The 22,608-nt window shown below is 48.0% G+C and overlaps 1 protein-coding gene across 2 annotated transcripts in view; it reads right to left on the bottom strand.

Annotated features, from left to right (window-relative positions):
* Positions 1-22,608, bottom strand: part of Prickle2 (prickle planar cell polarity protein 2) — a 324,927-nt gene that overhangs the window by 110,056 nt on the left and 192,263 nt on the right. The window lies entirely within an intron of this gene.

The raw sequence follows: 22,608 nt of genomic DNA, 5'->3' as shown, positions 1-22,608 counted from the left end.
CGTGGCTGGCTGCAGACCCTGCTGGGGGACCCAGCCAGCAGGGGGCAAAGGGTGCCTTCTGCCTTTCCTCCTCCGGGTCCCCTCCAGAGCTCTCTGATGGCCTGAGATCCTCAGATTCCTCTGAACTTCCCCTTCTTCAGGAGGAGCAGAAGGAAGTCACGGACCCTGGCCGCGGCTGTCACCCACGGATCCCGAGCCAGACCCCGGAGACCAGTCAGCTGCTCGCGCAAAGCCCCAGGCACTGAACCAGGAAATGTGCAGCTCAGGCCAAAAAAATAATGATAACTGTCGGCAGAGTGGCTGGCGAGAGGCCCGAGAAGTCGCTGTGGCCGAGCCAGCATCCTCCGCATGCTAATGAGGCCGTGATGTCAGCAAGTCAGTCACGGCATCTGGCCGTCCCAGCCCCGCTGCTGCCCAGGGCTGAGATTTATTTACATGTAAATTAGCCTCGCCTTCCAAATCAATAATCCCCCTGCCGCCGCAGGGAGGGGGGGACGGCTGTGCAGAGGCCCAGCTTTGCAGCCTCCAAAGGAGCTCGGAAAAAATCACATTTAAAAAGGAGAGGCTTTAAAGACACATGCCTGGTTTTTTTTTTTTTTTTCCTTTCTTTTTTTTTTTTTCTCAAAAGCAGTTCTCTGATGTACCAGGGATCAGAGCTGGGCCCAGTTATCAGCCCAAGCGCCTATTTCAGATTATAAACTGCACCAGCCCAAGAGAGGAATCCGAACCCTCTGTCTCTTTAAAAATCAAAGCTGGGTGAGACCTGCCAATGGTGCACTTTGGTCTTCGGTCTTTTCTCTCTTCTACCTTCGCTTCAGGGTTTGGGGACCTGGCACCACAGCATCTTTGGGTTATGGGTCCCCGCTTTCCTCCCATGCAGGGGTGAATGGGTCACCATCCTCCAAGCCCCCTGCCCCAATTCCAAGACACTGGGGAGATGAAGACCATCAGCCTGCCCAGGGGCCGGGGGGACCCTCAGACCCCCAGATGGCACTCATTTGAAAGACTTGACCCATCAGAAAACAGGTTGGGTGGAGAAGGGATGTTTTTCCAAGCTTACACCAGGATTTTGGCACTAAGTTGCTTAGGGTCTCCCTAAATTGCTGAGGCTGGCTTTGAACTTGTGGTCCTCCTGCCTCAGCCTCCTGAGTTACTGGGATTACAGGCGTGCACCACTGTGCCTGGCCAGCCCTGGGTCTGGATGCTGGCTTTATTCAGCAGGTAAACTGACCTTGGGCAAGTAAGTTAACTTGTGACACCTTTCATGACCTTATCTGTCCCATTTCCTCCCCCAAATAAATACTTAATAAATACCATATGTCACACACAGTTCCAGAACTGGGTGTTTCCTCTGCTTTAGCTGAGCTTACCTACTACAAATATAAGAGAAAGCACAAATATCAAATGGCACTATGGCGACAAACGACACAATGTCACATGCCCAATAAATAAGCAGCTGTTTCTGATCATTTTGCATGAAGTGAGAGAAGTTCACTAGGATGGCCATCGCTGCTCTCCCATGAATATTTCCCTGGTCACTTTTATTGCCTATAATTGATGGTTCTTGTATCTATTATTTCTTATTTGTTCTTTTTAGATATATATAACAGTAGAGTGTATTTTGACCTGTTACACATTCATGGAGTCTAACTTCCCATTCTTGTGGTTGGACATGATGTGGAGTTTCCCTGGTCATGTGTTCATATAGGAACACAGGAAAAGTTCTGTCCCATTCACTCCACTGTCTTTCCCATTCCCATCTCCCTCCCTCCCTTTATTCCCCTTTGTCTATTGCAGTGAACTTCTACCCTCCTCTTATTGGGTGTTAGTATCTGCATACCAGAGAGAACATTTGGTCTTTGGATTTTGGGGATTAGCTTATTTCACTCAGCAGGATAGTCTCCAGTTCCATCCATTTACCAGAAAGTGCTATAAAGTCATTCTTCTTTATGGCTGAGTAATATTCCATTGTGTATATAGACCCCATTTCCTTTATCCACTCATCTGTTGAAGGGCACCTAGATTGGCTCCATAGCTTAGCTATTGTGAATTGAGCTGCTAGAAACATTGATGTAGCTGTGTTCCTGTAGTGTGCCGATTTTCAGTTCCTTTGAGCATATGCCAAGGAATGGCTAACTGGGTCAAATAGTGGTTCCTTTCCAAGTTTTCTGAGGAATCTCCACACTACTTTCTATACTGGTTGCACCAATTTGCAGTCCCACCAGCAATGTATACATGTATCATTTCCCCTACATCCTCACCAAAATTCATTGTTACTTGTATTCTTGATGATTGCCATTCTGGCTGGAGTGAGACGGAATCTCAGTGTAGTTTTAATTGGCGTTTCCCTAATGGCTAGAGAAGTTGAACAAAGTACACGAAAAATATATATGGCTGGTTCTCTCAGTGTGGCCTGCCGTCTCCTGGGCCAGGTGAGCTCTGCCAGTGCTGGGGAAGCTCTGTGGGCGTGAGGGGAGGGCAGGGAGGGGCCTGGCGGGGACAGAGGTGTGGTCCAGCCTGCACAGAAGCGCCCCAGTGCCCCGGGACAAAGCAGTCAGCTCAGCTGTCGCCCACACTCCCCTCCTGCAGCACCCACTGGGATGAGCTCTCCCCAGGCAGCTGGAGTTCCTGACACCTCCCATGGATTTCTTTGTTAGATGTGGGGAATTTAAATTATGTCTTTTGTTATGTGTAATTGTGTTAATAAAGCTTCATAACTTCTTTCAGAAAGCTTCTCTCTGGGACACAGAGGGCCTTTCACTGTAAAAATCATGAGACCTGGAATAACTTTTCACCAGGAGAAATGGGAGATAAGCCCATGAGTAACGCTTTGCCTCAGGTCTCCACAGCACAGAATTCAGAGAGGGTGGGGAAGCAGAGGACGTCCCCAGGCCTCAAGAACCACCAAAAAGTCATTTAAGAGCTGGGCAGGGGCTTGGGCTGGGGCTCAGTAGTAACGCACTTGCCTGGCAGCTGTGGGGCGCTGGGTTCTATTCTCAGCACCACATATAAATGAATAAAATAAAGGTCTATCAACAACTAAAAACTATATATATATGTCGGGCACAGTGACCCACACCTGCAATCCCAGTGGCTTGGGAGGCTGAGGCAGGAGGATTGCAAGTTCAAAGCCAGCCTCAGCAACTTAGTGAGGCCCTAAGCGACTCAGCAAGACCCTGTCTCTAAATAAAATTTGACAAAGAGCTGGGGATGTGTCTCAATGGTTAAGCGACCGTGGGTTCAATCCATGGTACCAAAAAAAAAAAAAAATAGAATAGTGCCCCTCCTCATAGGGCTCCTGGGGGAAATCAAAGGAGATGCACTAGCTGACGTCAGCTGTGGGTAAAGAAAGGAGGCTTCCAAGGTTAACTTTGGCACCACTTAGTTGTCTGGGTAAAGTTGAACAGGAAGTGAGTAGAGACTTGGGCACAATCAGCCCCTGTCCCAGGGCATGTCTCCAAGTTCACGCATCCAATGAGTGCGGGGGAGCCCTTGACTTGCCCTTTGCTATAAGATTCAACAGACCCCGGGAAACCAGGAAAGAAGGTTGTTAAAACAACCAAGAGGCACAAGGGGCCTCTTCCTCTGAAGCTGTAAACCAGGGCAAGACAACTGCAGATGCTCCTTGATGTGGAGGGGTGACATTGAGATAAACCTCTGCAAGTTGAAGGCATCATGGAGAGTGCATTTGACACAGCTCACCTAACCAGCATCGCGGCTTGGCAGCCCAGCACCCGGGAGGGTGTGGGCTTGATCGCAGGGCCCACTGGGAGCTCACTGCTGCTGCCTGGGATTGCAAGAGAGCATCAAACTACTTATCAGTAATGGGGGGAAATATCAAAGTGCAAAATTTAAAGTGCACTTTTTACTGGGTGCGTAAGGCTTTTGTGCCACTGAAAAGTCGAAAAAATTGTTAAACCAATCCATTTCTTTTTTCTCCCAGATACCAAGGATTGAACCTAGGAGCACTCAACCACTGAGCCACATCCCCAGCCCTTTTCTACATTTTATTTAGAGACAGGGTCTCACTGAGTTGCTCAGGCCCTTGCTCAATTGTTGAGGCTGGCCTCTAACTTGAATCCTTCTGCATTAGCCTCCCAAGTTGTGGGGATGACAGGTATGTGCCACCATGCCCAGCAAATCAATCCACTTTTACTCAGGAACCATCTATATATTTCTGGGAAGGTCGGATGCTTCATCTATGCATTCAGGTACTCATTTACTCATTAAATGGGCTGCTACCATTTGTTGGTCACTATGTGAGGCCTTGAGGACATTACTGTAACCAAGACAGATAGGGGCCCTGGCTTCAAGGATTTGGGCTATGAGATGAGAAGGTAATCAAGCAAGCAATTAGAGTAGAATGTGCTGTGTGCTGGGATGGGTCGTGGAGCAGAGCCCTTGAAGGTGTACTTGCCACAGGGAGGCAAACATGCAAAACCCGTGGCACCCAGGAAACTAGGTTCCTAAGCAATCATGCCTGTACAGGTTAACAGCAAAAGCTACAGACTGATAATTCCTTGGGATACTTTTTTTTTCAATACCAGGTATTGAATTCAAGGGCCATTAACCACTGAGTCATGTCCACAGCCCTTTTTATGTTTTTTTTTTTTCCTTTTTTTTTTTTTTTATTTTGAGACAGGATCTTCCTAAGTTGCTGAGGCTGCCTTTAAACTCTCAATCCTTCTGCCTCAGCCTTCCGAGGGGCTGGGATTACAGGCACGTGCCACCATGCCGGGTGGGACACTTATTTTCATTTTGGAGACCATTTTATTGAGGATTTGTGCAAGCTATGCTGTTAGGTTTTTGACAAGGTGATGAGATTGGAAACTCTGGAGACCAAGTGAATGGGGGACAGAACCTGTATTGTACCTCGAAAACAGCAAAACTGTGCGCAGGTGAAAGCCAGCTTGTGGGGGCCGGGATGGGGAGACAGGCAATGCACACACATGGGTGCTGTGCTGAGCACTTGCTGGAGGTCTAAGCACAGACCTGCTGACCAGCTGGGAGGATGGACATTCACGTAACTGACCACAGGAGGGACAGGGAGATGCAGGGGAGAGTGACTGCGGACGTGATAGAGGATCAGGAGTTGTGGCTTGAGCTGGGCACCAGGTCGGTATGAGAAAACAGTTTTCTATGGGGAAGACCTTGCCAAGTGTGTCACAAAACCCCGAAGCCATAATAGAGAGCTGAAAACGCCAAGGTCAGATTTTAGCAGCTAGAGAGAGTGACCTGGGCAGGAGGGAGGGCACCAAGATGTGGGGAAAGTGTGAGCACAAACGTGGAATCGAAGGCGGTGCAATGAGACCAGGCGCGGGGGCCCACGACTGTAATCCCAGCGGCTCTGGAGGCTGAGGCAGGAGGATGGCCAGTTCAAAGGCAGCCTCAGCAATTTATCAAGGCCTCAGTGAGAACCTGTCTCTAAATAAAATACAGAAACAGGCTGGGGATGTGACTGATAGGAACATGAAGATTCTAGATTCATCCTTTTTATTCTTGCAGATGTTTAAAATTTCCCAAAGTAAAAAGGGTTTTGTTATTCTTCTTTAACTTGTTACTGTTATGGTTGCCTGTTCTTGGTCCCTTTATACTGAACTGACTTTTCCAAATTTTTCACAATGGTAATAATGATTTACTTTATTTAATTGATTAATTTATTTGGGTGGTTTTGTTTTGTTTTTGTACCAGGGATTGAACTCAGGGGCACTTACCCACCGAGCCCCATCCCCAGCCCTATTTCATGTTTTATTTAGAGACAGGGTCTCACTGAGTTGCTTAGGGCCTCGCTAAGGGCTTTGAACTCGCCATCCTCCTGCCTCAGCCTCCCCAGCTGCTGTTGATTTCCTTTCCGTTATGAGAAAACATACTTTCTGGCAAGGAATACAGCAAAATATTTAGTCGGTGCCTGGTTTCCAAGTAGCTCATTTTGTGAAGTAATACCAATGGTCACTGAGTGTGTTCCGTAGGTGACAGGTATATTCTAAGTACATATGTAGGTTGATTTATTTACTAAATAAATTTTTTAAATAAAAAAAAAGAAAGAAAAAGAAAAATAGAAAGCCATGTCTGCATGGGCGCAGGACAGCTGAGCAGCATCCACAGGACAAGGGCGGGAGTGACTGGGCAGGCAGCTCCCCAGCAGCTGGAAAATCAGATCATCTTCCCATCCACAGGGTAGGATCTTATTAGAGGATTAGGAGGAAGGTGAAGTGAGTCTCTCTGCTGGTTAGCTTACAGAGAAGGGTGAGTGGTGACAAGGACAGTGACCTCCCAGCAAGGGTGAAGAGGCCATTTCCAATCTCCATTTCCGTAGGCAGATGGTAAGAAGGAATGAATTCCTTTTACTTGTTCTTTCTAGTTATCCATGACAGCAGAGTGTATTTGACATATGACACATGTATGGTAATGACTTATTCTAATTAGGACCCGATTCTTGTGGTTGGACATGATGTGGAGTTTCCCTGGTCGTGTGTTCAAATATGGACAGAGGAAAGTTCTGTCCCCTTCACTCCACTGTCTTTCCCATTCCCATCCCCAACCTTCCCTTCATTCCCCTTTGTCTCATCCAATGAACTTCTCTTCTTCCCCCCTCCCCCTATTGTGAGTCAGCATCCACATATCAGAGAGAACATTGGGTTTTTTTTTTTTAATATTTATTTCTTAGTTCTCGGTGGACACAACATCTTTGTTTGTATGTGGTGCTGAGGATCGAACCCGGGCCGCACGCATGCCAGGCGAGCGCGCTACCGCTTGAGCCACATCCCAGCCCTGGGCCTTTGGTATTGGGGCATTGGCTTATTTCACTTAGCATGATAATCTCCAGATCAGAAGGAATGAATTTTAAGAGATATTTCACTTGGACCTAAGGAAGACATTTGGATACTGAGATGACAGGAATGGTATAGTCACTCAAAGAAGTGACAGTATTTTGGTTTTGGAGAGCATGAAAAAAAAGTAAAAGCAGCCTGAGTCCTAGCTGGCTTAGATTGCTACCTGCGGGCCTGGCTACGGTGAGATCCTACTGACACGTTTCAACCGCTCATCCAATCAGGTTCACAGTAGTTTATTTTCATCTTAAAAAGTACATAGTGTTGAGTGTGTGTGCACTTTCAAATAATCTGCTCAAGGGTGGTTCTCTGACATGATTTCAAAATCCAGTAAAGGAAAGGTGGGAAGGAGGCTGACAAAGAACTGTCACATTAGCCAGACAGGACTAGGTTGTGCTGCAGTAACAACCAATCCCAGGTCTCAGCGGTGTAACAAAAGCACTATTGATTTCTCACTCAAGGCTTTCTCGGCAGCGACTCAAATGCACTCAGCTTCCTCCTTGTAGTCACAAGATCCTCCTATGATAGCAACCCCTAATTTCCAAGTTATAGCAACAGAAGAAGAGAGGACTGCGTAGGTTTTGATGTGACTCAGCTTAGAGATGAAAACATCACTTTGATCCATCAAATCCCTTGTGGGCCAAGGAGGCCAGAAGTGGACACCCAGGAAGAAGAGGAAAAACATCCCGAGGGACTCCCCCGAGGTCTATGACAGCTGCCAGTTTTTATTTGTGCTATGTCAAGATATTAAAAATCAAAATGAGGGCTGGCGTTATAGCTCAGTGGTAGAGTGCCTGCCTTGCATGTGTGAGGCACTGGCTTCAATCCTCTGCATCGCATACAATAAATACATAAGCAAAATAAAGATATACATTTAAAAAAAGAGTACTGCAGGTAGCATTTTTTTAAAAAATCAAAATGAAACATAATCTATTAAACTTAGAGTGTCTTAAATTAAAGGAACATTTTTTTATTTTTATTTTTATTTTTTGGTATTGGGGATTGAATCCAGAGGCCCTTAACCCCTGAGCCACATTCCCAGCTCTTTTTCAAATTTCTTATTTGGAGACAGGGCCTCACTGAGTTGCTTAGGGCCTCGCTACATTGCTGAGGCTGGCTTGGAACTCGAGATCCTCCTGCCTCAGCCTCCTGAGCCACTAGGATTACAAGCGTGTGCCACCGTACCTGGCTTCAAAGAAATGTTTAATATTCAACCCCCCCCCCAAAAAAAAAATTCAAAATAGCCCTAACAAAAGCCGAGAATGTAAATGCGACTCTCTCACCTCCTAGCTGTGTCACAAATGTCCTGCAGCTGGGAGGTAATGACTTCTCTAAACCTGAGTCTCGCCATCAACGACATGGAGACACCTATCTAGCAAAAGATCAGGGAAGATCAGGTGAAAGAAGGGAAGGATAAAGTTCTTTGTAGATAACCTGGCATACAGTAGGTGCCAAATCAGTGTTACTTCCGGCTTGGTTTTCAAAGAAGAGAGCAAGAAGAGGTTGGGGCTCCCATAAATGATAAAATCATTTCTGATTTGAAATAAAAGAATGAGTCTCCCGGTACCAAAGGATAAAGAAATCTTTCCTGTCTGTATGTAAAGATTATGAATTATTATGAAATATTATGAATGCTTCTCCGACCATGGACATTTCTAAATCTTGGCAGAGAAAAAAAAAAAAAACCCATCTGGCCTCCTTGAAATCCCAAAAAGGGGCCTGTTCTTGTTTCCTATCATCTTAGGAATCTGCCACCTTTCATACATTTTAATTATTCTTGATCCCAATAATCAAATGCACAAATTTTCAACACAGCCTTTTTATCCTCCTTTAATTACATTAATTAAAATGAGAAATATGGGCAAGCTCGACTCTGCCTATCAAAATGAAAGGCTGCTGAAGGGCTGGCTTCCCCCAATCCTGAAAAGATTAAAAATTACATCAATGATTTAAAAAGGCTCGCCACTGCACATTTCCATGGAAATATTAGACGGGCACCGATGTGCTACCAACAGTTTTTCCTTAGATAAAGAAAACCGCACTTATTATGGGAACTTTGGGCCACGACTCCTTTTCATGAAGCTGCTGAGTAAAAGCTGGCTTTCCTCTGGGTACACAGCTGGGAGCCCCAGCAAGCCCGGCACAAGGTAGGTTCACTTTTCCGTAATTTCCAGATGTAGGACCACAGGCGCCTACAGTGTTTCTCTTGAATGAACACTGGCAAGATGAAAGGTTTCCTAGGAAAAAAAAAATGACTGAAAACTCAGATGTGCCCTGGGTCCTGGAAGACCCCGTGTTCCAGATGCACAAACGGACACATTGTTTTTCTCAAGGAATAAGAAGAACCTGGGGATCAGGAGTTCTGTGCACTTGGTCGCACTGAGTCCTCACTATGATTCTAAGTGCAGCTTTTCTTATCTGCTACCATCCAGAAAGGAGGTTCAAAGAGGAGGAAAGAACGAAACGGAGATCCAGATCTGAGATCGAGTGCTGGTTCTGATTGCAAATCCCACACTCTCCCCTCTAATTCAGAGGTTCTCCACCTCTCAAAACTCAGGTGCGCACCAATCCGGAGGTGAAATGTTAGAAGTAACTTCTTATTAAAAACAGAGGAGTTGGATGCAGTGGCACGCTCTTGTAATCCCAGCAGCTTGGGAGGCTGAGGCAGGAGGATCTCGAATTCAAAGACAGCCTCCAGCAACTCAGCAAGACTCTGTCTCTAAAATAAAATATAAAATAGGGCTGGGGATGTGGTTCAGTGGTCAAGTGTCCCTGAGTTCAATCCCTGGTAACCTCCCCACCCCTGGGGGGAGCGGGGAACAGCTGTCTAGATTAGACAGATTCCTTTGTACATAAAGAAAGAGGACACCGTGGTGCATGCCTGTAATCCCAGCAGTCCAGAGGCTGAGGCAGGAGAATTACAAATTGGAGGCCAACCTCAGCAACTTAACAAGTCTCAATCTTGTAACTCTGTTGTGGCCCCTGAGTTGAATGCCTAGCACCCAAAACTAAACTGAACTAAAATAAAATTAAATCAAATCAAAAGAAAGGAAGAAACAGAGTATCCTGTTTCCCCTGGGGGAGGTGTGCTCTCCTTCTGGTTCACGGTTCTATATCCTGGGTCAGTGGTGGAGATTCAACCTTGGTTAACTATTACTTGATTGATGTCTCTCTAACTAAACTCTGCTGAGGGCAAGCCATCCTAAACACCCGTGCCTAGTGGCCTGACAGCTATTGAACATTTGTTGCATGAGTAACAAGTTTGACACTGACTTTTCCTGCCTAGAAAATTCAAGGGCAGGCTGCCTTCTTAAGAGCCTCTCACTTGACGTATTTCTAACACCCGCTTTGAAGTCTTCAATCTGCAAAGTCCAACATCTGGACCTCCTCACAGGCAGTTTTTCTCCCCCTCCCCCACCACGAATAGGTTACAATTTTCTGTTTGCTTGCATGGCTCAAAACTGTGGTTTTTCAAAAAACGGATATTTTCTATAAAATATTGGAGAAACTGTCAATACTGAGTGCCCCCTTCCTTTCTCGAGCTCATAGATTGCTTATTTAGTGACTTAGGTAGATGTATCAAGGGGAACTGCAGCACGCAACCTCTGGAGCACACAATCTCTGGAGCAACTGGGCTGGTCCCCTTTTACCAGTATCACACCCAGCTGTTCGTCTGCACTAATTGCCAGCTGATTGTTCTATTGTTTTTGATGCTATCCTTTGAAATAAATTGCACAAAAAATCTGAGCTGATGAAAGAAGGGTTCCTTGGAAAGGGCAGGGTGTGGCCAGCCTTTGAGGCTGCCCCTCCCAAGGTGAAACAATAGGCCTAGCCTAGGAGCTAGTGGGAAAAGAAGCCCAGAGTTTTTCCATCACCCTGATTTGGTTTGGGAGGGAAGAGGGTGGGGAATGGGTCCTGGCTCAGAATGTCACAGACTCTCTCCAACCAAGACTGAGTAGATTTTCTGGTCTAGATGTTTCCCCACGGACTGCAGAATCTTAGGACAATTGTTCAGAAAGCTTAAATGGTTGTTTGTCAAATATATATTAATATGATTTTCAGCAAATGATTATTTGCTGAATGATTATAATAATCATTTCAGCAAATGATTATTTGATTGAAGGATCTACCACGTTCCTCATGCTGCTATCCTGGAAGCTGATCCCCAAGACCTCTTAAACTACCATGAATTTTGTTTATGTTGCTTTATATTTTCATTGTGGAGCTAGGATGCCAGCTTTACTCAGCCTGCTATTCCCAGAGCTTAGAAAAATGCCTGGCACACAGTAGTCCCTCAATAAAAATAGTGTGAAAGAAAGAGAGAGTGGTCCTGAGCCAGGACCTAGCCTCGCCACTATGCCAGGGCCATAAACTGCTATAGCTGATGATGTATCTATGGTTATGACAGGTATGAATGACCACAGGTCTTTAGTTCCACCTAATTCTTTTGCAATTTCCTCTGAAGCTGATCATAGTACTGGGAGACCGTCCTACCTGTAAAGGGCACCAGGCAGGTGATTGATGGAGATGACGAGAACCACAGCTATGACATGTACCTCTCAATCTGCTCTCCTGGAATCTGCCTTTGTTCCTCGACTCTTCAATATTCCTTAACTTCTATAAATAGCTTGTTTCAGAGAGTATCTAATTTATCTTTGTTTGAAAGAAAGTCCTGCTAAACTGGAACTAGACCTGGTATTAAAATTCAGAAGTCTGTGCTTGATCCTGAGCTGTGGGCTCTTGCCACAGTTACTCAACCTCTCTGTTCTTCAGAAGATTTTCTTTTCTTTTTCTTTTCCCTTAAAAATGTAAGCAACATACTAAGGCAATAGCACAGCGATAATTTAGTATTTTCCCAAAAGACTCTGTATCAGGTCTGACACATCAGGTGAAGTATCAGGTATGAGCATTATTGTCTGCAAAACAGTGACCACAGACTTGTTAGTAGGAGTTCAGAGATACCCAGATGGCGGAGACAGGGTATAAGAAAGAAGCCGCTGGAGGACAAGACAAGGAGACGAGTCCTGTCCCTATTTACAATAAAACCCATCACCATGACAACTCCCACTGCTGAGGACTTATCCCCATGGCAACTCCAACCACAGGTTGGAACTTTAAAATAACCAATGGGGGCAAAGTGGGAAATATTCAAATGAGGTTTTCTGAAAATACCAATGGGGGCCGGGGAATTGGAAAATATTCTAATTAGGTATCATAAGGTAACCAATGGGAACAGATGGGGTGAGTAAGGTCTTCAGTCTGGCCCACAGAGGGAAGAGGACACCCCACAGCTCGGGATATAAGACCCTAATTTTGAGGCCTTGATTCATATTCTCTCTCTCTCCCTACCCCCTCCCTCTCCCTCTCCCCACTCTGCTCTACCTCTGCACTTCACTGGTACTTCTATGTGTCCTACTCAATTCTTTGTTCAGGATTCCAAAGACCTGGACTTCAACTGGACATCCAGTGGTAACATCCTGTCCCTCCCATCATGCTGGAGTGAATTGTGTATTTAACAGAGCGACTCCTCAGGTGGATTTCCTTGTGAACTATAGAACTAAGTATTTAGAACTGCAGAGCTAAGTACCCCTGGCCTGCTGGGCTAAGAGCCAGTCCCCTCCTTGGCTGTTCCTTTCCCAGTCCCTCATTCTCCTCCTGCAGGTCTGTGTTCACAATGGCCAACCCCAAGGCTCAACTGAACCCTGCATGAGATGGCTGGGAATTCTGCATGGAAATCGCCGTCTCCCCTGCCCAGGGCCGGATCCCTCCAACAAGGCCCTCATTTTGAAGATGGCCTCCCAGCTACCCCCTTTGATGAGCAGATATCAGGCTAAAGCAAGGTTCAAATGATTTTTAAAAGGAGCTTCAGAACTTGAAGCAGGAGAAATGAGCAGCAGAAGAGGCTTAATTAAGCACCATGTGTTTCCTTCCAGAGGTTTGGGAGTAACAGGGCTGAGGTGGAAGCGGGTGAACTGCCCAGAGGGCTAGTGTCTGTATCAGGGGACAGACAGTGAGGACTGGGGACCCGAGGAAAGAGAGTAATTCCATAAAGTGGGCCCACGGTGCCGACCCCCCACACTTTCTTTTCTAAGAAGCAATTCGCCTGCAGCGCTGCCTGGCCTCAGGGGACAGGACATGTCACTTTCCTAAGCAAGCTACCAGTTCACTGCAGGAGAAACCAGGCCCCTGGTAAGAGAGACCCAAGTTACCCTGCAGGGGAGGCTTCTGTGACCAGATCTAGAAACTCTGGGATGGTTAAGAATCCAATTAGAACTGGTCAGTAGAGGCCCAGGTGACCTAGAGCTGCCCTGACGGTGGGGACTTGAAAGTCTGATGTCACCCTGCTGTCCATCAAAAGTCAAGAGGCGGACCTGGGCGGGACTCTCTGGAAACTTCTCTGGGCTCCCCAGTAAAACTGGAGTGCAAAAGAGACACCTGGTCCCTCTCCTCACTGAGAGGACCCACTGTCCCCTTCAATAAACTCGTCCCTGTTACTCCGAATGACATGTCTGAGATCTTTCTGACTTGATCGCAAGAATCAGGGCTTGAAGGGGGATTTTCATGGTGCCTCAGTGTCTCTGAAGTCCCTATTACAGGGCTCTCTGTGTCACCTCTGTGTCAGGTGTCAAGTGGCTTAAGGGCAAATTCTGACTCGGCTCTAATTATCAGCTGCGTGAACTGGGACAAATCACGTTTTTCCCTCTGAGACTCACCTAACAGTCTCTGCCTCACGGACTTTCTGGATCATAAGAGAGAACTCAGGTAAAATTGCCAAGCACACAGCTGATGCTCAATAAATGTTTAAGAACTCTGAATGCAGCTGGGTGTGGCACACGCCTGTCATCCCAGCAGCTCAGGAAGCTGAGGCAGGAGGATCTCGAGTTCAAAGCCAACCTCAGCAACTTAGTGAGGCCCTTAGGGAAATCAGCAAGACCCTGTCTCAAAATTAAAAATAAAATTTAAAAAAGAGACAGGGGATGTGGGTCAGTGGTCAGGCACCCCTGGATTCAACCCCCAATATCCCCCACCCAAAAAGAGTCTTGAGTACAAACACACCACCAATCTGTACACAGTCAGGGGGTCCCCAGATCCTCAGATCTGAGCAGCTGCCAGCACACACCTGCCTGGCTCCAGGGGCCCAGGAAGCCCTTGACAGACAGGGTGGGTCTTATGGGCCTATTTATTCTTCTGGCTTCTTGAGATGCCATAGCACTCCAAGTGGGTACCCTGCTGCTGTGTCCTTAGGGGCCCCAGGGGCTGGGCCAGAGGATGTCAGAGCAGGCTGCTGTGGGGGATTATTAAGGCCGTTCCCTGAGGGGACAGGGGTGCACTTTGAGAAGGCTCCACACACCCAGGTAGCAGCCTGTGACTCATTCTCAGGACCACATTCCTCTCCCTTGAATGGCACACAGAGCCCTGCTGGGGGGTGGGGGTGGCAGATGCTTCTCTGCTCAGCTGACCACAGCTCAGGGGGCTGTAGGGGTAGGGCTGCTCAGAGCCTGGCCACAGAGGACATAAACAGGGGATAAGAGGAGACCACCCAGGGGCCATGAAAACTGCCAGGAATGAGAGGAAGTTGAGCCCGGGGAGGCAGGGATGCTCCCTGATGGCAAGGCCAAATCACAGCCACCAGGTGGGGTCCACAGATAATCGGAAGGCCACAGTCCTCTGGGAATTTCTGTCTAGCTAAGGTGATTGCTATCAGGTGCTCCAGCCACCGGGGGAGAGGATACTGATAAGCCAGATTGGCGGGTGACATTTACGGCACCCACGACATTTAAGACATTTAATGCAACCCTCCCAACCGCTCTCCAAGGTTGTGCCCATCGTCCCCATCACAGGGGAGGAGACTGAACTGGGAGAAAGAACCATCTCGGGGAAGGCTCCATCTCCTGTCTGAATCCATTTCCTTTTTCTTCTATTTATTCCTGTTCTTAAAATCTCCACTGAACCTGCTGGATGAGTTCTTCCATCTCCTGGGTTTGGGTTGACACTTATAAGGGACACTTGGTGTGGCCAGTTAGTTGGGGAGGACATCACAGCACCAAGAGATTGACCGGGCAAACCAACAAACTACACTGGGAAACCAAACTCTTCTAGGACTGACCACGGGCTTCACCATGGTTGTCCATTCAGAAATTAACCAGCCACGGCCCCTGTTTTCATCAACTGTTTCGCTGCTGTGACCTATAGATCGGATCTGAACAACTGTAGAGGAGGAAAAGTTTATTTGGGGGCTCAGGGTTTCAGAGGTCTCAGTCCACAGACAGCAGGCTCCATCCCTCAGGGCTCAAGGGGAGGCAGAACATCATGGAGGAAGAGTGTGGTGGAGGGAAGCAGCTCACAGGGTGATCAGGAAGCAGAGAGACTCCACTCTCCAGAGACAAATAGAGACCCCAAAGCCACGCCCCCAAGGCCCCCTCCTCCAGCCACACCCACCTGCCTCCAGCCACCACCCAGTTAATCCCATCAGGGGTCCATTCACTGGTTGGGTTAAGGCTCTCACAGCCCAGTCATGTCTCCTCTGAACCTTCTTGCACCGTCTCACACGTGAGCTTTTGGGGGACACCACATCCACACCAGAACAGCCCCTCTCTACAGCAACGACAATGACAGGCAATTCCACACACCAAAAGCCCTTCACAGGCTAAACCTTGGGGCTTTGATGGAGCCCCCGGGCTACTCTTCAAATTGTGGAAATAAATGAACTGTGTAGGACTCTGGGGACCCCTGATTCTTCACCTGAAGAGGTCTTGGTGCATCTGTCCCACACATTTCTCGGCCTGCACTCCTCCAGGTGGCCACCTTCCCCACTGGCTGGACAGGCCAGGTGCTTTGACAGCTCCCCACAGCATGGGGTATCTGACTCTCCAAGTGTGACCTGGGCCTGCAGCGCCCCCAGGGATTTTGTTGGAATCTGAAAGATGCTCAGACCCCACCGAGAACTACAGGATGAGCACCTTCCGTGGGCAGCCTGGTCACCTGAAGCCCCAGGGACTCCGCGTGCACTTCTGTCTGACAGACAGTGGTTAAAGTGATCCCAAGACAGCTGCTGGGAGCACAGCTGCTGGGGTGAGCGATGGCGAGGATGGAGGAGCCTCCTCAGGGCCCAGGATGGCGGCAGGTGGGCTGCTGCTGAAATTCCACCCACGTGTGTGTTTTATTGTGTCTCCACCAGGAATCAAGGAACTTTGCCTGTAAATGGTCACAGCGTGTAAGTGTTAGGTTCTGAAGGCCACAGGGTCTAGGTGACATGGTCTCTGTCACAGCTACTCCATTCTGCCACTGTGGGGCAAAGGCCGTCATGGGTGGCTATGTTCCAATAAAACTTTATCAATACAGGTGCCGGGCTGAATTTGGCCTCCAGGTTGTGGTCTGTGGACTCCACATTCATATGATTTTTTTTGGTTATTGTTTTTGTTGGTACCAGGGATTGAACCCAGGGGTGCTTAGCCACTGAGGCACATTCCCAACCTTTTTTAATACTTTATTTAGAGACAGGGTCTCACTGAGTTGCTCAGAGCCTTGCTAAGTTGCTGAGACTGGCTTTGAACTTGAGATTCTCCTGCCTCAGCCTCCCAAGCCACTGGGATTACAGGGGTGTGCCACCATATAGGTTGCATAACTTCCTTTAAAAACAAAGCAAAATACCATAATATCTGGCCACCCTGACCTCAGTTTCCCCAGAGGCAGCCATCATCTCATTGACCCATGTAGCTTTCTGTTAGTCGGGGGGACACACGCTCCCCAGATTTCCACTGCCCCACTTCTTCGCTCCTAAATACCAGGGCAGAGCCCATTGTTTTTTCTCATGCTCGTTTTTCTTATTTACTATAAATGCATGTATGTGCATGTGTGAGTGTGTGAGAGAGAGAGAGTATCCGTGTATTTTAACAACGACCAACTTCCAGCACTTTGAGTCATGTGCACCTCCACCCCCTCCCCCATTATCTCTGCAGTGACCTCACACCACCCAGAAACCCAGGAAATAATGTCCCCAAACACGCCGCCTGGCTGTGGTGTTGACCTCAAGCTGAGGGCATCTGGGAAGCAAGGAAGCCACACGGGGGCTTTTCTAGAATTTTCCTTATTTGACTACATGCGGATTCTCCAGAAGGACTTTAACTGCCATAAAACCCCTTTTTGTCTATCAAAGAGGATTAACATACCACGGGGAAGAAAGCAGGAGACGGCACCTCCATCAGGCAGGTCTGACCTGTTTTTCTGAGGGCCCACCTGGTTTTCCCCTCTCTTCACCACTCTCTGGGTTGCCCACCTGGCCACCTCCCTCTGCCACACACAGAGGCTACAAACCCCTCCTCTCATGGGCCCCTGGGTCCTGCTTTCCTTTAATGTCTCCACGCACAGGATGTGACTCTTGGCCTGCTGATGTGTCTGCTGCCAGTTTTCTTCTTAGACTCAAATATACTGACCTCAGGGGGAGACATGGACTCTGTCCCAACCCAACAACCACATTTAGATGAAGGCTGGTTTCAGGGCTGGGCCTCCAGCACCTGATCTGCCTCTGGCTTTGTGAGCAAGACCGTGACCCCCTTGGCATTTGCTCCCCCTCATCCAACTGCAGAAACTATTCCCCCCATTTTTTTTTTAGTACCAGGGATTGACCCCAGGGGCACTTAACCACTGAGCCCCATCCCCAGCCCTATTTTGTATTTTATTTAGAGACAGGGTCTCACTGAGTTGCTTAGGGCCTCACTTAAGTTGCTGAGGCTGGCTTTGAACTCGAGATCCTCCTGCCCCAGCCTCCTAAGTCACTGGGATGACAGGCATGAGCCACTTGCCCAGCAAAACTGTGGTCTTTTGCATCCTTCACAGGGTGGCCGTGAGGGTCTCTGGCCGTGCTGTCTGAGAAGTAGCCCGGAGGGCAGAGGATGCTCACAGGGTGGGACAGAGAGGGAAAGGAAAAGGTCCCCTCCCCAACAGCAGGCATCTAACAAAAGGGTGACAGTGCACTACATCGGCCTCCCACTAGCACCTGGCTCCAATGCATGAGAGACCCTGGATAGAAAGCTGGCCACCTCCACCTACGTGATTTAGGTGAGATTAGCTGCTGGTTCTGGGGACAGCCGGGGCTGTGAGGGACGCCCCCTAACCATCTCTCCTCTTTCCTGTCACCATCTTGCGGGACCAGAGATATTCTTTAGAGCACTCTGCCTTCATTCAGTTTGCTTCCCTCCTCTCCCATCTCCACACTGACCCAAATAAATAAATAATGCGCTCCTAATGATGCTGATCTTTTCCTAGAGAAGCAAGAGGCATACTTAATGTCACCTTCTCACAGTTGCTTTCCAACTTCAGTTGCCTGACTCGAGTGCAGCTTCTCCAACTGCTGGGGTCTCCTTGGGATCCTCTTCCTGAAATCCCTTCACCTGACCGTCCCCTCCCCTTCTGTATTCATCTTACACCCCGCCCCCCTCCCCTGCCCCAACCACCACCAGGAAAGGTCTTTCCAAAGAAAACGCATAAATCTTCAGCTTATCTGGGTGGTAGGGGCCACAAAGATTCCTGGAGTGGTTACACAAGTTAATTTTCCATTTACATTACAGAGCAACAATTTATTCTACAATAAAACTAGCCAACCCTGAGAGGCCACTTCAGAGGATGCCTTGGCCAGGAGCCGAGATTCCTGGATTCTTTGGCTTCTCCCATCCCCCTCCTGCACTCACGCTGGACCATCATCTCGTTATTTTACGGCTGCCTTTCTTGGAGTGTGTTTACCTACCCTAGTTCCTGTGTGCCCCAGTCACCCCAAGATAGAGAACGATCGTCTCTGTTTGCAGGCTGAGAAACACGAGGCTTCGGAGTTTAAGTGTTGCCGGTCGTGGTGGGGCACGCCTGTCATCCCAGCAGCTCGGGAGGCTGAGGCAGGAGGACCGAGAGTTCAATGCCAGCCTCAGCAACTTAAGGAGGCCCTAAGCAACTCAGTGAGACCCTGTCTCTAAATAAAATACAGAATAGGGCTGGGGATGGGGCTCAGTGGTTAAGCACCCCTGAGTTCAATCCTAGGTACCCCCCGCAAAAAAAAAAAAGAAAGAAAGAAAGAAAGAAAGAACATCCCTTGAGGACGGAACTCCTCCTCCTTTTAATCATCATTTGTAGACATGTGAACAGGGGGTTCCAATGAGTCACCCACTTCTAATCTAGGCCCAGAACAGAATTTCTAGACCTTAGCACTACAGGCCAATTTGTGTTGGACAATTCTTTGTTGTGTCTGTGCCAAGTGGAGTCACACACAGCAGAATGAGAAGCCACCTATGTGCTGGTGGTCCTATAAGACTACATGGCCTAGTGATGTCACAGCCTAGTTTGGGTAAGTATTCTCTATGATGTTTGCACAAAGACCAAATGGCCCGACAGTGTATTTCTTAGCTCCATTGAAAGGTGACACGTGCCTGTGCTGTTCAGTAGCTCCCCAGCCTCCAACCATCAAGTGCCACTGATCACCTGTTCTCTGGTCTTCTCAACTAAAGATGTCTCCAGGAGATTCTTCAGAAAACTAGGAATGAAACCACCATTTGATCCAGCGATGCCACTCCTTAGCATTCACCCAAAGGACTTAAAATCAGCATACTACAGTGACACGGACACATCCATGTTTATAGCAGCTCAATTCACAATAGCTAAGCTGTGGGACCAACCCAGGGGACCTTCAACAGATGAATGGATAAAGAAAATGTGGTCTCTATACACAATGGAATATTACTCAACCATAAAGAAGAATGAAATTATGACATTTGCAGGTAAATGGATCAAGCTGGAGACTATCATGCTAAGTAAAATAAGCCAGTCCCAAAACACCAAAGGCCAAATGTTCTCTCTGATATGTGGATGCTAACCCACAATCAGCAGAGGGAGATAGAAGAGAAGTTCACTGGATTAGACAAAGAGGAATGAAGGGAAGGGAGGGGGACCGGAATGGGAACGACAGTGGAATGAATGGGACAGAACTTTCCTATGTTCATGTGTGAACACACGACCAGGGAAACTCTACTGCTTAATTTCAAATACGCTTAATCAAATATGTCCCAAATATACTACATAAAACTCTACGTTTGAAGCTGGGTGCAGTGGTGCATACCTGTCATCCTAGTGGCTCTGGAGGCTAAGGCAGGAGTTCAAAGTCAGCCTCAGCAACTTGGTGAGGCCCTAAGCCACTAAGTGAGAATCTAACTTAAAATAAAAAATAAAAAGGGCTGGGGATGTGGCTCAGTGGTTAAGGACCCCTGGGTTCAATCCCTGGTACCGAAAAAAAAAAAAAAAAGCCTCTACCTTTGAGCCTCCTGGCGTATTATTCCTATTATTACCCATGTTTCCCATCTCACAATTGTTAGTGCTCCACTTTGTGGTGCTGGTGTTATGGAATGGGAAAGTCACGTCTTTGGGGAAACACTAGCACCTGTTTGCTGTGGTGCTGAATTAGACAGGGGGCAGAGGACAGGTGACCTCCCTGGCCCCACAGCAGTGCTTCAGAGCAAACTTCTCAGCACTGGGAGGTCAGGGAATTTTGCTCCCCATGTTTCGCCCACATGGGCCACTGTCCCCTACCGCCTGGTGATGCATGATTTTGCTCAGGGAAGATAATGGTGCCCGTCCCTGGCAACCAAGACTAGAATCCCTGGGATCTGAGTCCCAAAGGAAAGCCACCATCTCATGTGCTCCAGCTTGTAATACTTATTTGTGCCTTGTCACTTGCAAGGAAGAGATGAGATGCGCTGGCTGGCCGAGGGAGTCATGTAGTTACTGATCCAGAAATTAGTCTCTCCCTGGAAAATGTCAGGGTTAATGACCAAGTCATCTGGAGACGGGGGCGCTCCCTGGCTAGGGCTGACGTTCAATTACCCTAGATTTAGTGGACATGTGCCGCACATTCTGATGTCCACTGGTGCTGGCCATCAGGTAAGGGCAATAAATGGTAAAAACAGTGATGAATAAAAAAGAGATTGAGGGCTGGGGCTGGGGCTTAGGGGTAGAGCACTTGCCCCGCCATGTGAGGCTCTGGGTTCGATCCTCAGCACTGCATAAAAATAAATAAACAAACAAATGGACTATGTCCATTTATAAGTAAAAAAAAATAAACTTCTTTAATGAGATTAAAAAGGGGGAAAAAGTATGTTGTGTGGTGTGTGTGTGTGAGAGAGAGAGAGAGAGAGAGAGAAATGAGTGTGGGTCTATCCACACCTGCCTTCCACACACAACACAATATAACTGATCAAGGCTTTATTTGGTCACCAAGATGCAGCTGGACTAAAGCACAGTCCTTGGATCCAGTGGCTCACAGCTCCAAAAAGAAAGATATAATCACGTACGTACTATACAGGCATGATTATATTGGGGTGTGGGTAGACCCACGCTTCTCAATCAGTATGTCACAGCACACAAGAAAGTACCCTGAATCCTTCAAAACCAGGCCACCAAATTTTGATCCACGCATACGTGTTATTTTTGCGATACGAGATGTACACACGGTCACATGGACATCCAGTCTGAGCAAGGTGGAGTTAAGTGATCCGGACGCAAGGTGTCAGTGGGTCGATTAGTGGTAGGAGGAGGAGATAGGAAGCAGAGCACAATTCTGAGCCAATTTTTCTAAAAGAAAAATGGTTCACTGGATACCTGTTGGGAATTATTTTCCCATTTTCCAAGGCTTGCCTTAACAGAAAAAAGAAGCGTCAACTCTCATCCCTTAAGATGTCCTGCCCCCCAATCAAGTGTCCGATAGCCTTCTACACTTTCAGAGGGTGGATGAGGAAGGAGGAGAAGCTGACCCTGGGGGTGTACGGGGTCTCTCAAACCTGGGAAAACTGGGAGCCACCCAGTAGGAAGTCTTTCTCGTAGCCAAGCTCTGTATATATAAATGGTCTTCAGGCCCAGCTTCGTCCTCCCACTCGTATAGAATCCCGACTACACAAATCCACGTGCCCTGCGCACACTGCTGCCTCTGTCTAGAATCAGGGCCTCTCCTTGGGAGAACAGAGGATCTCAGAGGAAAAGGAGAACAGGGAAGAGGTGACATGTGTTCGGAGAGACTTCTGGAGATGGCCCCGAGCATCTCCAGGGCTCCCGACCAGGCAGCCGGACCACTCTGTCCAGGCCCGTCATTCCAATCCAGAGAGGCTTGGGAGTCAGTCTTCCTTGGATATCAATAAAAGATTCCCGGAAAAGGTGGAGATGCAGCCTCAGTGGGAACTGAGCGACCCTGACCCGGGGTCTGAAATCCGGGTCTGGGCTCAGAGCTCTCAGGGTAAGAGAAGACACTTAGGTTTCAGAAAGGTCCAGGAATCGGAGAACACGTGCGCTCCTCATGTGCCACCTACCCTTGGAGTTCCCTCTTGTTAAGTGACATTTTGCTGAGACTGTTCCTATTGGTTGGTGCTTTTCTGAATATCACTAAAGAAAAAAATTCTTCCCATACACACCCCTCTTTACTAGAAACCCTCACTGGCATAATCGTCATTTCAAAACTTTGTTTGAGGGGTCTTGGTGATGCTCTTAATAACAGCTGAGGCCTGGGATGGTGGCGCACGCCTGTAATCCCAGCAGCCTGGGAGGCTGAGGCAGGAGGACCTGGAGTTCAAAGCCAGTCTCAGCAATAGCCAGGCCCTCAGCAACTCAGGGAGACCCTGTCTCTAAATAAAATACAAAATAGGGCTGGGGATGGGGCTCAGTGGTTGAGTGTCCCCTGAGTTCAGTCCGTGGTACTAGCCCCTCACCCTCCCCAAAACACAGCTGGGTTGGAAAAAGACTTAAGTGATCTTTA

This window comes from Callospermophilus lateralis, chromosome 1 (genome assembly GCF_048772815.1).
Source record: "Callospermophilus lateralis isolate mCalLat2 chromosome 1, mCalLat2.hap1, whole genome shotgun sequence".
Classification (NCBI taxonomy): domain Eukaryota; kingdom Metazoa; phylum Chordata; class Mammalia; order Rodentia; family Sciuridae; genus Callospermophilus; species Callospermophilus lateralis.
This window is presented reverse-complemented; position numbering and strand designations above follow the sequence as displayed.